The sequence below is a fragment of the Lissotriton vulgaris genome, chromosome 7 (assembly GCF_964263255.1).
Source record: "Lissotriton vulgaris chromosome 7, aLisVul1.2, whole genome shotgun sequence".
Lineage (NCBI taxonomy): Eukaryota > Metazoa > Chordata > Amphibia > Caudata > Salamandridae > Lissotriton > Lissotriton vulgaris.
In genome coordinates this window covers 169968899-169981592 of record NC_141695.1, presented here as the reverse complement: position 1 = coordinate 169981592, position 12694 = coordinate 169968899, and the positions used below count along the sequence as shown (strand labels likewise).

At 45.4% G+C, this 12694-nt stretch overlaps 1 protein-coding gene across 5 annotated transcripts in view; it reads right to left on the bottom strand.

The window, feature by feature from the left end:
- LOC147701095 (uncharacterized) overlaps positions 1–12694 on the bottom strand; it is a 178538-nt gene that overhangs the window by 110433 nt on the left and 55411 nt on the right. For 2 of the 5 annotated variants that reach the window (XM_086929875.1, XM_086929878.1), the window contains one exon: positions 12575–12685. The exons of the other annotated variants lie outside the window; for them this stretch is intronic. The gene's annotated coding sequence lies outside the window, so the exon portion shown is untranslated. The remainder of the gene's footprint in view (positions 1–12574; positions 12686–12694) is intronic. 5 annotated transcript variants of the gene reach the window in all.

Here is a 12694-nt window from a genome sequence, read left to right as displayed (position 1 = left end):
GGGCTCTGTGCCAGCCCCGAATATCCTCCGGTATCCTGCCCCTCTGGAGAGGGATCAGCCCTTGCCCCCAATCACTGTTTCCTACTGCTGGTCCCACCATGAGTGGAGTAGGGGCTGAAAACATGGCCAGCAGCTATTAAACAGACATTGATGAAGAGTGGTCGCACCACGGGGACTTCTGCTGCGGCAGCTAGGGACTGGGGCTCAAACTCTGCTATCTCCCCCACTGCTGCTGGCTACCCTGAGAGAGGAGACAGGGCTGAGAATACCTGTCAAGACCTCAGAGTGGACCGTGAGAGTGGCAGTCACCCAATGACACTTCCGTTGGGGCACCGAGATGTGGATAGGCACCTCTCTCATCTTTTGGCTCCTCTATACGCGAGGCGGCCTTCCCCTCACACCAATTCTGACCCACTGTGAGAGCCTCTAAGGGAAGAGGACCAACCAGGCGATGACGCTGGATAAGGACGGCCTACTCCTTGCTGACAGACACAGAGGTGAGAAGTTGGGGGAGTGCATTGATCTGGCTGTGCACCATAACACTGGCACCAATTGCCCTGGGGAAGAGACTGAGGATGTGTGAGTAACCAAGGCAGCAAATACTCATGCAGGATATTGAATTGCCACCATGGTGAAGGAGAAGGCTGCAGGGGTCTAGGGACAGATAGATAAATACACCAAACCGGTGGCACATGGCTGGTCAGTAGCGGGAGGAGCACAGGGCACAGGGCCTCCCCTACTACTACAGGAAGAGACAGTTTCCACAGCAGCATGTCACCAAGTGATCAAAGACAACCACTAAGACTTGACAGACAAGATTTATGGGGTAGGGGTCTCACTCCTCCATCAAGGCTTACATGACTTATACTCGTGAGCTATGGAGGCAGAGGGGCGCATTTCCTCCCTGGAAGATGTGGCAGGAACCACCAGATGAGCATAGAAGACTGAATAAGCCAACAACACTCCTCGAATACTCCATGGAAGATCCAGAAGGCCAATAATGCAGAAATAATCTGTCACTGGTGGGACTGCCGAAGGACAACAAACCGGGGAGACTGGTTTAAAACATAGATTCCAGACAGAGAGCTGTCCCCGTGCATTATTATAGAGAGAGCTCAAAGGACGGAGGCCACAAGACTGTCTCCATCATCATCTGGAGGAAAGTAACCTTTTTGGGTGATCACCCCCACACTTTTTGCTCCAGATACTGTTGGTTAGGACTCTGAAAGTACACTGGAGCAGGCTGAAATTGGCATCCCCAATTAACAAGGACTTTAACCCCGTATAAGTTGCTAGTACATGGTATCAATGGTACCCAGGGCATGGGTGTTAAAGGGGTCACCAGGGCCTGAAGCACTATTTATGTCACCCTGAGTGCCCAAGTAAATTACTAACAGTAAGTCTGCCAATGTAGACTGCAGAAGAGTGTAAACTGCTTGATCTCGACTCTGCCTTCACCATGTGTGGCAAAGTCAAACACGATTTTCAATATACGCCAGTCACCCCTAAAGAAGGCCTCCTGAAGCAGACAAATGGCTTGGCTTGCTTTGGCCCGAGGATCCGAGTAAACTCCGAGCTGAGCTAAAGCCAGGCATCCTTCACTGGCTCGCCCACCTCTATAAAATAATGGAAATTACGGGCACAAAGACATAGTAAGGATGGTATTTGAATATCTACAGAAAAGTTTGATGAAGCAGGAGTACCAACACCATGGAGGAGAACTCCTTGTTTCAAGATTCATAACTTTCTCACTACATCATATTTTCGTGAGTGTATTCATAACTTTCTCACTACATCATATTTTCGTGAGTGTATTATGAGACAATTTCCTTTGACAATTTGTGCTCCCGCCCGCTTTTCCGCTCTTGTTTTCCACCCATTGCCTCTCCCCCCCTCTAGCTACTGCCTCCTTATGTCTGGTAGTTTCACATGTTCTCTTCTTACTCCCTATTTTTCTGATTCACTTAAAGGGAACAACACTGCGTTTGACGCACTGGATGGATACATTTAATATTTGTATTCTCGCTTTTTGCTCCCACCCCCAATCCCTTGTCCCCTTCTATATTCTCTCCTTAGCACTGCCACATCTCTCTACCCAAACCCTGCCCCTATCCCATCCACACATTCTTTCGTTTCTCCTCTTTTCTCTATCCCAGTCATACTCCGTCACTTCATTCATTCGCTCATTCTCCCTCCTACACCTCACCACCCTTACTTCGTCCCCTGTCTCTCTCCTCATCTTTCCAATATGTCCCTCCCTCTCTCCTCATCCGTGGCTCCTCGCCCACTTTCTGCCCGTGCTCCTTTCTCCTATCATGTTTTCCTTCTGTTCTCTTGCCTTTCACTGGTATTCGTATGAGAACACACCCCACAAAAAGGTGTTTGTGTGTAGTAGATCACACTGAGGTAGGAGGGGGCAAAGCCGCTCTCCAAAGGTTACAGTAAATATCGCCCCTCTAAGGTGAACGCATTTTGGATTGGAAAAAGCTTGCCGCCCCTCCGAGGCACGTGAACCCTGACTGCAGTCTCCTGGCCGCCTTCGCCTGGCTGGACATATTGTGCTTGTCACCGCTGCCCACTCTTGGTTCTTTATTTTCTTTTTATCGGCTCTGTCAGTCCCACATGCTGTATTGCCTCTTTCTTCCTTAGACAGTCACAAACACCTCTCCTTATTTTGCTGCCCTTCCCTACCCCTTCTGCCACCACCTGTCTATGGCTGGTAATCCCGGGGTTAAACTCTCCTGACTCAGTAATCACCTTTGATATCTTCCTTCAGAGAGGTGCTGTACTGCACCATGTTGCATCAGCTGGCCCCTCCCGGGCCCAACCCTAAGCAGTTTGGAAAAGCAAATTGTCTTATCAATCTGGTGGTTCATGGGCAGGGTGTGTGTGTGAGTGGGGGTGGGGGGTTGCCTACTACACTTCAGGTTACAAAGAGCAATGTTAGACGGCTTGCATGTATGTGTGTCAGGCCTGTACACCCATTGGACTCAAAGGGCTTCAGCCCCCCCGTCGTGTCTGGCAGCCCGGGGTGAGGCAGCTTCCCGGGCGCACACACACAGCCGCACCCAAGCACTTCACTGGTCTTTAAAAGACTATTTGCATGTTAATGAGGCTTTGTTGTTGTTTCACCCCTTCTAATAGCCCCTGCAGCTCCTCTCTGCCTATTGCTAAAAGTTCAGTTTCAGCCCCCCCCCCACAAAATTTTTTCTTACCCATCCCCGGAATTTGGCACTAGTTGCGCCTCTGGTGTGGGTTGTGTAACTGTATATTTACATCTCTTTACAGCTGTTGGCATCGTGATTAGCCTATTTAAATCTGTAGCCTGTCTAAATGTGTGGTGGCACATGCGCGTGTGTTTTTAACGTTGGAATTAAAACACTTATAATAGGATAGCTGTGTGCCCAACTGTCTCATTTGTGGCACCCATGTTGGTGCCTCTCCCTGTGCATACATATGTCTGTGTCCAACTATATGCCCATAAGTATGTCTTCCTGTCTAACTTTTTGTGTGTGCGTTTATGTATAATTGTCTATCTTCAAGAGCGTTTGTATTACGGTATTTGTGTTTTGGTTGGTTTACCTCCATAGATGTGTGTGTGTTGTTCGTGTTTTTGTTTAGGCTGTGATATGTGACTGTATGTGTGTTTGAGGCCTTGTGCTTATCAACCTTTCTTCATACCTAGCCTATTTGAGTTGTGGTGCCTGATAAAATTTAGCCTTCTCTTGCCACATAATTTACTTAGCTCGGTCGTATAATTCCAGTGGCTCTGGTCTTAGCCTTTGTACGCAGCACAATATCCTTGGTGCAACAACATCAAGTGGCCGCCAGGAAGATTAAGTAAACTATTGCCCAGAGTCGCATGGTGCTGGGCTGGGCTGATCTCCCTCCGGAGCCGGAGCCCCAGCATCAGTCACCCCGGCCGCGGCACCACTCCTCAGAAACATCAGGCACGGTTCTGATTGGTCTCAAACACCTATCGACCTTCGACCTTTTACGAAAGCAAAACCACAGAGCACAAAGTAACGTAAATAGCACGAACCAACAAAAACTTCAGAAAAAAATAAATGACGTGCAGTTCCGTATTCACGCTGCGGTCTGGTGCTGTGTGTTTTTTTTTACCTGCGTGTAGCCAATCCGGTTGGGCTTTTCTTGGTGCATGACCACCAACATGTTATTCAGGTGAGAGAGAGTTTTCTTCCCAAACTCAGTCCACGGACTGAAGGCGAGCGACTCCTTCTTCGATTCTGGAAGGGTTCGACTCGTGCTCCAGGTGGAGTGGGGGTCTCACTTGTGATGTGGGTGCAAGTCAGGGCGCCCGTGTCAGGGAGGGTGGGTGCGAGTGAATCCACTCCTCCAGAGAAGGGGGGTCTGTGCAGGCAGGGGGTACTGGATAGAGGCTGATGGCAGTGTGTGGGTGCAGGCGATGGCTCGCCGGGCGGCACCCGCGTTACCAGGGTCGCGAGGTGATACTAGCCTCTGGTAGCCTGTCCTGGAGGAAGATGATGAGTCAGCCGCAGGGCTCTGTCCGTGCCGGTCACTCCGTGGCCTTGGCGGCAGCTGATTAGGTGCTGATTTGAGGGGGCGGGGACGGGCAGCGAGGTGAGTGGTGAGGATGGTGGGTTGCTAAAGGAAGGGACAGCCTGGGATGGAGGGAGAATGAAGGCAATGGTAATGGGATAGACAGAACGAGAAAAATGTTGCAAATATGGAAAAGGGAAATCAACGAAAAAAAGGATGGCAACAAGATAGGACAACAGGAAGTGAGACAAGCAAAATGGTGGCAGCAGCTGCGGATAAGCCCCGTCCTTTTCAGACTGGGGGGTCGAGCTCCGCCATGACACCACCACGTTTCTCCAAGGCGAAGCAGGAATGCCTCGAAGGCGTGTTTTGCGTTCTTTCCTCTTCCCATTGGCTGGAAAGTAAAATTCCAGCCAATGAGAAGAGGAAAGAAAGAAAAGAGAAAGAATGTAAAAAACACACCCCTAAATCCCAAAATGACGGGGCTTAAACGGAGTGATGCCCCTCTCCTCCAATGGCTGGCCTCCGTTTAGGAAGCCAGTCAATGGAGAAGAGGAGCGGGTTCAAGCCCCCATACTAAAAAACATAAAATCTCGACAGCGAGACTGCGCAAGCGCAGCCTTCGCTAGGCCGTGGCGTAAAAAGTGGGTTTTAGGCGGGTGAGACCAGCTCTTATCTTTTTATAACTACTCTCTAATGACACTGTTTTGCATACTCCTAACTTTTTACTGGTCACTGTTAGTCTCAGGTCAAGCTGAGATGAACTTCTGTACTGTAATTCATGAATTTTTATCTTGGGTTTTGATACCTTAGACATGTTATATTTGTCAATCTGTAACTTGGAAGATGGTTTATCATTTTGTAAATGACTTTTATTGTTTTCTTTTATAAAACTGAATAAGTTTTGTTGATAATAATCACTAGGGGATTCATTTACAGGGAAGCATGGTATCCCTCACAATAACTCCAGGAGTCACAGTCCACACAATGTACATGCTTTGTTTCCCCTACTTCCAACCTTACATATACCCCCAATCACCTGTCTAAACCTCTTTCTGCTGATGCCAATGTTGTCCTCCGTCAACCCGCAGACTATATTTTTGGCCCCTTTGAATGCACCCATACAATAAAAATGCTGCAGTTGTAAATACATATCAACTACCATTTGTTGTGTTTGAAACATTTTATTGAATAATAAAACCAAATAAGCATAAGCAGAATATTAAAGCAAAACAAAATATCAGTTGCTATACACATAGGAGAAAAAAGTTGTATATAAAAATCAAAATACTGTGACACAGCAAAGTTATGTAGAGCACAATTATAAATTTCGGGTAATCTTTAAAGTTCAACAATAGAAACGTTCATAAAGAACAAGAAATACTAATTATTTTTTAAGCAATAAAGTCTGCACACTAAAATACTACGAGAAATGTATTGAACAATGAACATTTCATGTGTAATTTGAATTCAATTTTAATATTCTAACCTACTCAGCATTATTTGACTCATGATTACAACCTGAATGCTTTCTGGAAAGGAACCGCCTCATGGGGTTCATAATCACATCTTTTCCAACAATAGGATTCAAATGATAAACTTGAATTTCAATTCAATTTATTGATTTAGGCCTCTTTGGAAATCAACAATTTTAAATATATACAAAATCCATACATTTTTGTGAAATTGTCACCTAAACTTTAATTCAATCCACCTTCTAATCAAACACTTCCCATTCCAACAAGCATCACAGGACCACTTGTTGTTATCCTCTTAATTAGTGATAATTTTTCGGATGGCAACAACAATAAATATGTTTAGAATTTTACCTCCGAAAGCAAAAACATACCATTTCTGAATCATGGTGCACAATAAAATGTAGGAACAGAAGGGCATCTTTTGGTGTAGCATTCATTAAGGTTTGACTAGGCTTGAAACTAGAATTCCTGAACTTTTGGACATTTAAATGTCATATTTTAAAAGAGTTCAAACAGACCCAGCACGTGGTCCTCGAAAAATAGAAGATGAGTGAAAATGTGCTGATAAGTAATCTATTAATGTAAAATACAGTGGTCAGGCAATGCTTGTGGATATAATCTATTTAGATTTTAACTCCATAGTTTGTTCAATAAATTGACTGAGCATAATACTTGAAGGTCCACCTCTCAGATCAGTTCTATTACAGTTTTAGTTGCGATAACACTAATAGAGATCATTGATAGAGTTTAAAAACCATGGGTGGAATTGATCCTTTGTCTAAATCTAGATTATTGTCTGTAATAGAAACCAGTACAAACAGATCAAATCTAAAAGGATTGAATATGTTTATTATAACGCTTTAGAGTAAACCCAGAAAACGCGTAGGCCGAAGCGTAGGCCAAGGGACAGGGAGAAGGCGAAGAGCGATGATGCATCTTTGCCTTCTTTTTTTGCATCAACTTACTTGAGGAGTGCAAAGGCTTTGAAGAGGAATGGTGACGACTCAGCGACCTTTCTCTCGATGGGGACTTCGAGCTGCGCGGAGTGGACTGTCAGGCCTCCAAATGCTTTCGGGACCGCTCGGGCAAAGACTTCAGGTTCATGGCTGGGCAGTCGGAGCACGACTTTGCATCGTGGTCGCGCTCCAGGAACCAAAGGCACACGAGATGCGGAGCGGTGACCGACATCAACTTGTGTCCAGAGTCACAGGGCTGAAACCGGTCCGACGATGGGACATCCCTCATGCTACCAGAAGCCAAAGACTGAAAAAAAGAGGTCGACCAAAGTCGAAAAAGGGTTTAGTCAAAAACTGACTAAAAGGCACACCCACTCTCGCGATCTGGCTTGTCTGGCGCGGATAAAGGCGGACGTCAGCGCGCAAGTGTGGCGTCTAAGTAGACACTGCGACATCATCCCGGCGACTACGACGCCGGACACGGAGTCGACCGACCCCACCTACTGAAGCGCAGGTATACTGCTAAGAAAACATTTCTCTGGATCCAGACTGAATATTGGGGGTAATTTTAAGGTAAGGAATGTATAACTAATAGTCTCTCTTTCAGATAGAAGCATCCTGGGACCAGTTTCGGGATAAAACCCCTCATCGGCCAGGCTAGCGTGAATCCAGTGGCAAAGTAAGCAAGGGACCCATGTCTGGGCGTACCCTGCCAACTTAGGGCAAACAAAGCAAACACAAGGAGATGATGGATGAACGGCTGAAACTTTTCAGACACTCACCCCCAGTCATAGATCTGGGGTGAATTCATCATCGTTCTTAAGCTCACTTCTCTACCCCAGTTCAAGCCCAGCCATATAAAAATCAGTCTTAACCCTGTGTCTCATGGGAACAGTCCAGACCGAACTGCCAAGTCAGGTCTCAACTGGACTGGAAACAAGCATCCTGGGATTCAAGCTAGCCTGGCTGATGACTGGTGTTAATCCGAAACCGGTCCCAGGATGCTGGTTTCCGGTCCATGGAAGACCTGGCTTGGCAGTACGGTCTGGACTGTTCCCATGAGGCACAGGGTCAAGACTGATTTGCATATGGCCTGGTCTGAACTAGGGGTGGCGAAGTGAGCTAAAGAACAATGACGGTCTCAACCCAGATCTGTGACTGGGGTGAGTGTCTGAAAAGTTTCAGCACTCCGTCCATCATCTCCTTGTGTTTGCTGGTAACACTTATTTCAAAAAGCAACCAAGTCTGCTCTAAAGTACGGGCAACTAAAAAAAAAAAAAGCAACAGATGAAATCACAATGGAAACCTTTACATTCTTTCAAATGAGGTTGCATAAACACAGAGAAATGAAAAAAGGGCAAGATCAACCACCTGCAAAGAAAGGGAAACTAAAAATGTTTGAAGCAAATTTGTACTAACCGAGTATAAATATAGGTGCAGAGGAGTTCATTGCAGTCAGAAAAAAAACAGAGAATAAGATCAGGTGACAAGGGGAAGATGAATTTCAAATACAAAGTCTGGATTAGGAAAAAGTAAAAGTGCGTAAGGAAAGTCCGAATGCATACTAAAATCACCCTCAGCAAAAAAGGGAAATAAATACTGAAACCTATGCACTTTGCAACACTGGTGGTGCTAAAGAATGGAAAAAATCCACAAAGGAGGGAGAAAATAAATCAACGGGGAGAAAAAAATGAAACCTCGTCAATGCACGTTCTTAGAAAAGGTTTTTTAAAAAAACAAAAAAAGGAACAGTGTAAACAGGAATACAGTGGATGCATAAGAACTCCTGATGTAAAAAGGATGAAACATGAATGTATGGGCTCAAAATCACAACAGACTCCTCACCTCAAAACAACAAACACCTAGATTTTTGGAATGGCTTTTGGTTTAATTTTATAAAAGGGGCAGCAGGTGTCTTCAACCAGTCGATCGCGAGCTACCAGTAGCTCCCAGACACCACTGGATTAACTCACAGGTTTGAGTTAATTTTTAAATAAGAACAAGGTCATATTTTCCTTTTAAGGTTAAGGGAAGGTTGTGTTTATTTTATATTATTATCATCAGGCTGCGGCTAGCAGAGTCTGATAATGTAAATGAAATTTTTTTACCAAGCGCACGATTACCAAAAAGGCATATTGGCACTAGTGTCATTTGAAACCTGACAGTACGGGATATAAAATACCTAAACATTTGCCTAGCAGTTAGATGTGAACATTAAACTATGGGCTGAAAAGAAAAGTTTTAAGTTCCTACCTGAACTTCAATAGTTTAGGCTGACCTCAATGATTGGATAGAGTTCCACCATCTGAAGGTAAAGTAGGAGAAACGTCTCCCTTCCCAATGGACACTTTTTATTCTGGGTACACATACCTGCCTAGTATTGCTGGATCATAGAGTACGAGAAGGGGAATATCATTTGAACGTCTTGTAGGAAGCGAGGGCCAACCTGATGCCGTGCCTTGTGGGCACAGCATAAGGCTTTGAATTTAATTATTTCCCTAATAAACAGCCGCTGGAGGTCTTAAATGGCTTCAAAGGCTGAGCAGAATTTGGGGAGGTTCTTCAGCATTCTTGCTGCCGCATTTTGGACTGTTTGCAACTTATTGAGAAGACAACTGGGAGTCCATATAAAGATCAATAAAATAATCCATTTTAGATATGACAAGAGCCAGGATAACACTTTTCCTAAGCTCCATGGGAAGGAAGGGCAATATTTTCTTTGAATGTTTTAACATAAGGAAACAGGAAGAGGTTACCTTATTGGAGTGGTCAATAAAAGTGAGTTTTGAGTCAAAGACGACTACCCAAATTTCTAGCCTTCTGGACTGGGAGTGGAAGGGGCTCGAGACTGTGTGGCCACCAAAAGGTTTTCCAGAAGGAGGAATCCTTACCAAATAGCACTAACTCTGTTTTTTCCGCATCTAATTTTAAGAAATTCTTCTGCATCTAATTAGTGATGCTAGTCATACTCGTTCTAAAATCTTTTGCCTCTTTTTCAGGTTCTGCAGTAACCGATACCACTATTTGGGTATCATTGGCATAAAAGAATGTAGAGAACCAGTAGGATCGAACTAGTCCAATTAATGGAGTGCTGTAGGCATTAGGCAAAGTCAGCCTTATTGAAGATCCCCGAAACCCCACAAGGAAGTGAAAATGGGGCAGAGGTAAATTCTTTCAAAGGTACCAATTGCTCTCTGTTTGACAAAAAGAACCTGGTCAGTTTGAGAGCAGTACCTTTGATGCTTATACTTTGTAAACGGCTTATCAAAGAGAAATGGTTAACCATATCAAATGTGGCCGAAAGATCCAATAGGATCAAGGCTGCATTAATCTCCTCTATCCACAATGGATCTGATCTCTTCAGTTACTGCTGATAAAGCCGACTCGGTACAGTTGTAGGGTCTAAACCCATGTTGAGCTGGATCCAGACAGTCGGTATTTTCAAAGAAGGTGGTGATCTCCTGATTCATGGCCTTTTCTAAAATTTGATCAGGAAGAGGAAAGACCAATTTGGATCAGAAGTTCTTTACATCTGAGGGATCGAGGGAAGGAGACTTTAGAAGTGGCAAATTAGATGCCTTTTTCCAAGCATCTGGAAAAAAGACGGACTTGAGCACCACTGCAATAACAAAATGAGAAGAGCAGAAATGGTAGCTGAAACCGAATGGAGGGCAAGAATCTGCAGGGCACCACATTTCATAGTGCTGATAAGATTAGATAATTTCTCTTCAGAAAGTGGGGTGAAGTGTGGCTCAATGGTTAGAGCAGGCAAACCTCGATGCAGAGCTCTGGCCAGGGACCAGGGTTCGATTCCTGCCCCGGCGGGTCTCGGGCTCATTAATTCCCCTGACCGGATATTCTCACCTCAGTACCTATTCTGATCATGGGTCCCACGCTGCAACTCTGGGCAATAGCTTGCTTAGTCTCCACAACAGCCCCCACAACGCGAGGGATGCCTGGTCTGCACCATGGGGGTGCCCAGGACTGGTCACTTCACAGGAAAAGCCAGGAAGGGTTCCCTTGCGGTATTCGTACAAGCGCCGGGAAACCCACTGCGGGTAGCTGTGCGCTATACAAGTACAAAAACATTACCAGGAAATCGTAAGTTAGTTTATTCACTGTATGTTCCTCCACTGTATCTGTCCCTGAAGATGATCTGGTGTTATCTTAAAATCCAGGAATATTTTATTTACTTTGGAAAAAAGAATTTGGTTAGTTCTTCACAGCTTTTTGGCTGGGAGTTGCGAAATGTTTATAAGCAAATGATGAAAGTGATTTAACTGTGTTTGAACAATAGGCTGTAATTCTTCCTCCAAGATTGTTATTGGTGCCTACATTTTCTTTTCATTTCTTGAGATCATAGGAGTACCATGGCGCGGAAGGCGCAGACAGATGGTTAGTCTTCAATCTAAAAGGCTCTACTTGACAAACTGACTGGAATCAATGTACAAGATGATTAGCCTTGAGTAGTTCAAGACTTTCACTGATCAGAAGTAGCTCTCACTTCAGAAAAGGTTGAATACCCCTGTTGTAAACACTTAATATCCCCTAAATCAAATAATTTGAAAAATGCAACAAAAAAAGAAATGTTCTACAAAACAAAGAGTTTCAGTTGGGCCGGTCCTGTGAAAGGGGGCCTGGTTTCACACTTGCAACGATTGTCTAGGATAGATAGGATAGGCATGATGCAAATTGTGAAAGGGAGATGGGCACACATGTTAATTCCACCCTTTGCAAGTGGGAGTTCAAAAATATGTATCCAGCCCACAAGGTTCTGAGTTTCCCAGAAGTGTACTGAACACCAGACCAACTGGAGCCTTGAAGCTGCAAGAGTATATTGTAGTTACCAGACAGCCCAAGAGCTCTAAAACCAGCAGAATCTACCCTCCAAGACTCTATACAAGAACAAAAAGAAGTTAGAATAGCCTAGCTCTTTTCCATGCCACCCTACCCCACAGCACTGCCACCAACCCAACCCACCACCATAGCCCATTTCCCCAAAACACTGCCATCATCCGTTCCCACAAAACACTGGCCCTATCTGCTTGCCCTGAAGCTAATCCCCCACACTGCAATCTACCCTCAAAACACTACATGGCTACACTGTCTGCTTCTGCCATAACACTGCCCTCTATCCAGCAACTCCCACCCAAACTGACCCCTACATTGTGCCTATTGCCAAACACTAGCCTCTACATTGTACCCTCACAACACTGGACCTCCAGCACCAAAACACTAGTGAAATAAAGCTGGATGAGAAGGGGTGAGTAGGAGCCACCAAAGAAAGGCCAGAGGGCGCAACCAGTTTTTTTTCAAGCAGTGGACGGGCCCTGGAGCGTTCGTTGGGCCCCTTTAGAAAAATATTGGCCCACTGGGCCCGGTGTTCCACTACATTTAAATCTGACCTTGTCCCCGGTCCCACCACATCCCCCATGGGAGCTGAATCCCTGCATTATTATACTGCCCCCTCTCAGGGGCCATCATGCTGGTTTGCCCATGCCCCCTTCGATTTCCTTGCCTAGGGCACCCACAGCCCTTGCCGAGGATAAGGAAGAACGGGCAAGCTGTAGGATTGGAGGAGACAGGTGCACACTGCTGCAGCATGCCAGTATACCCTACCTGATATTCTTTTTGGTGCCCCGTTCTCCAACGTAGAGTCCTCCTCTGGCTGGAGAAGAGTCCATGCTGCAGCCAGGAAGGTCCTACTCTCTGGTGGTGAAGTCCGAAGCCCTGCAGATG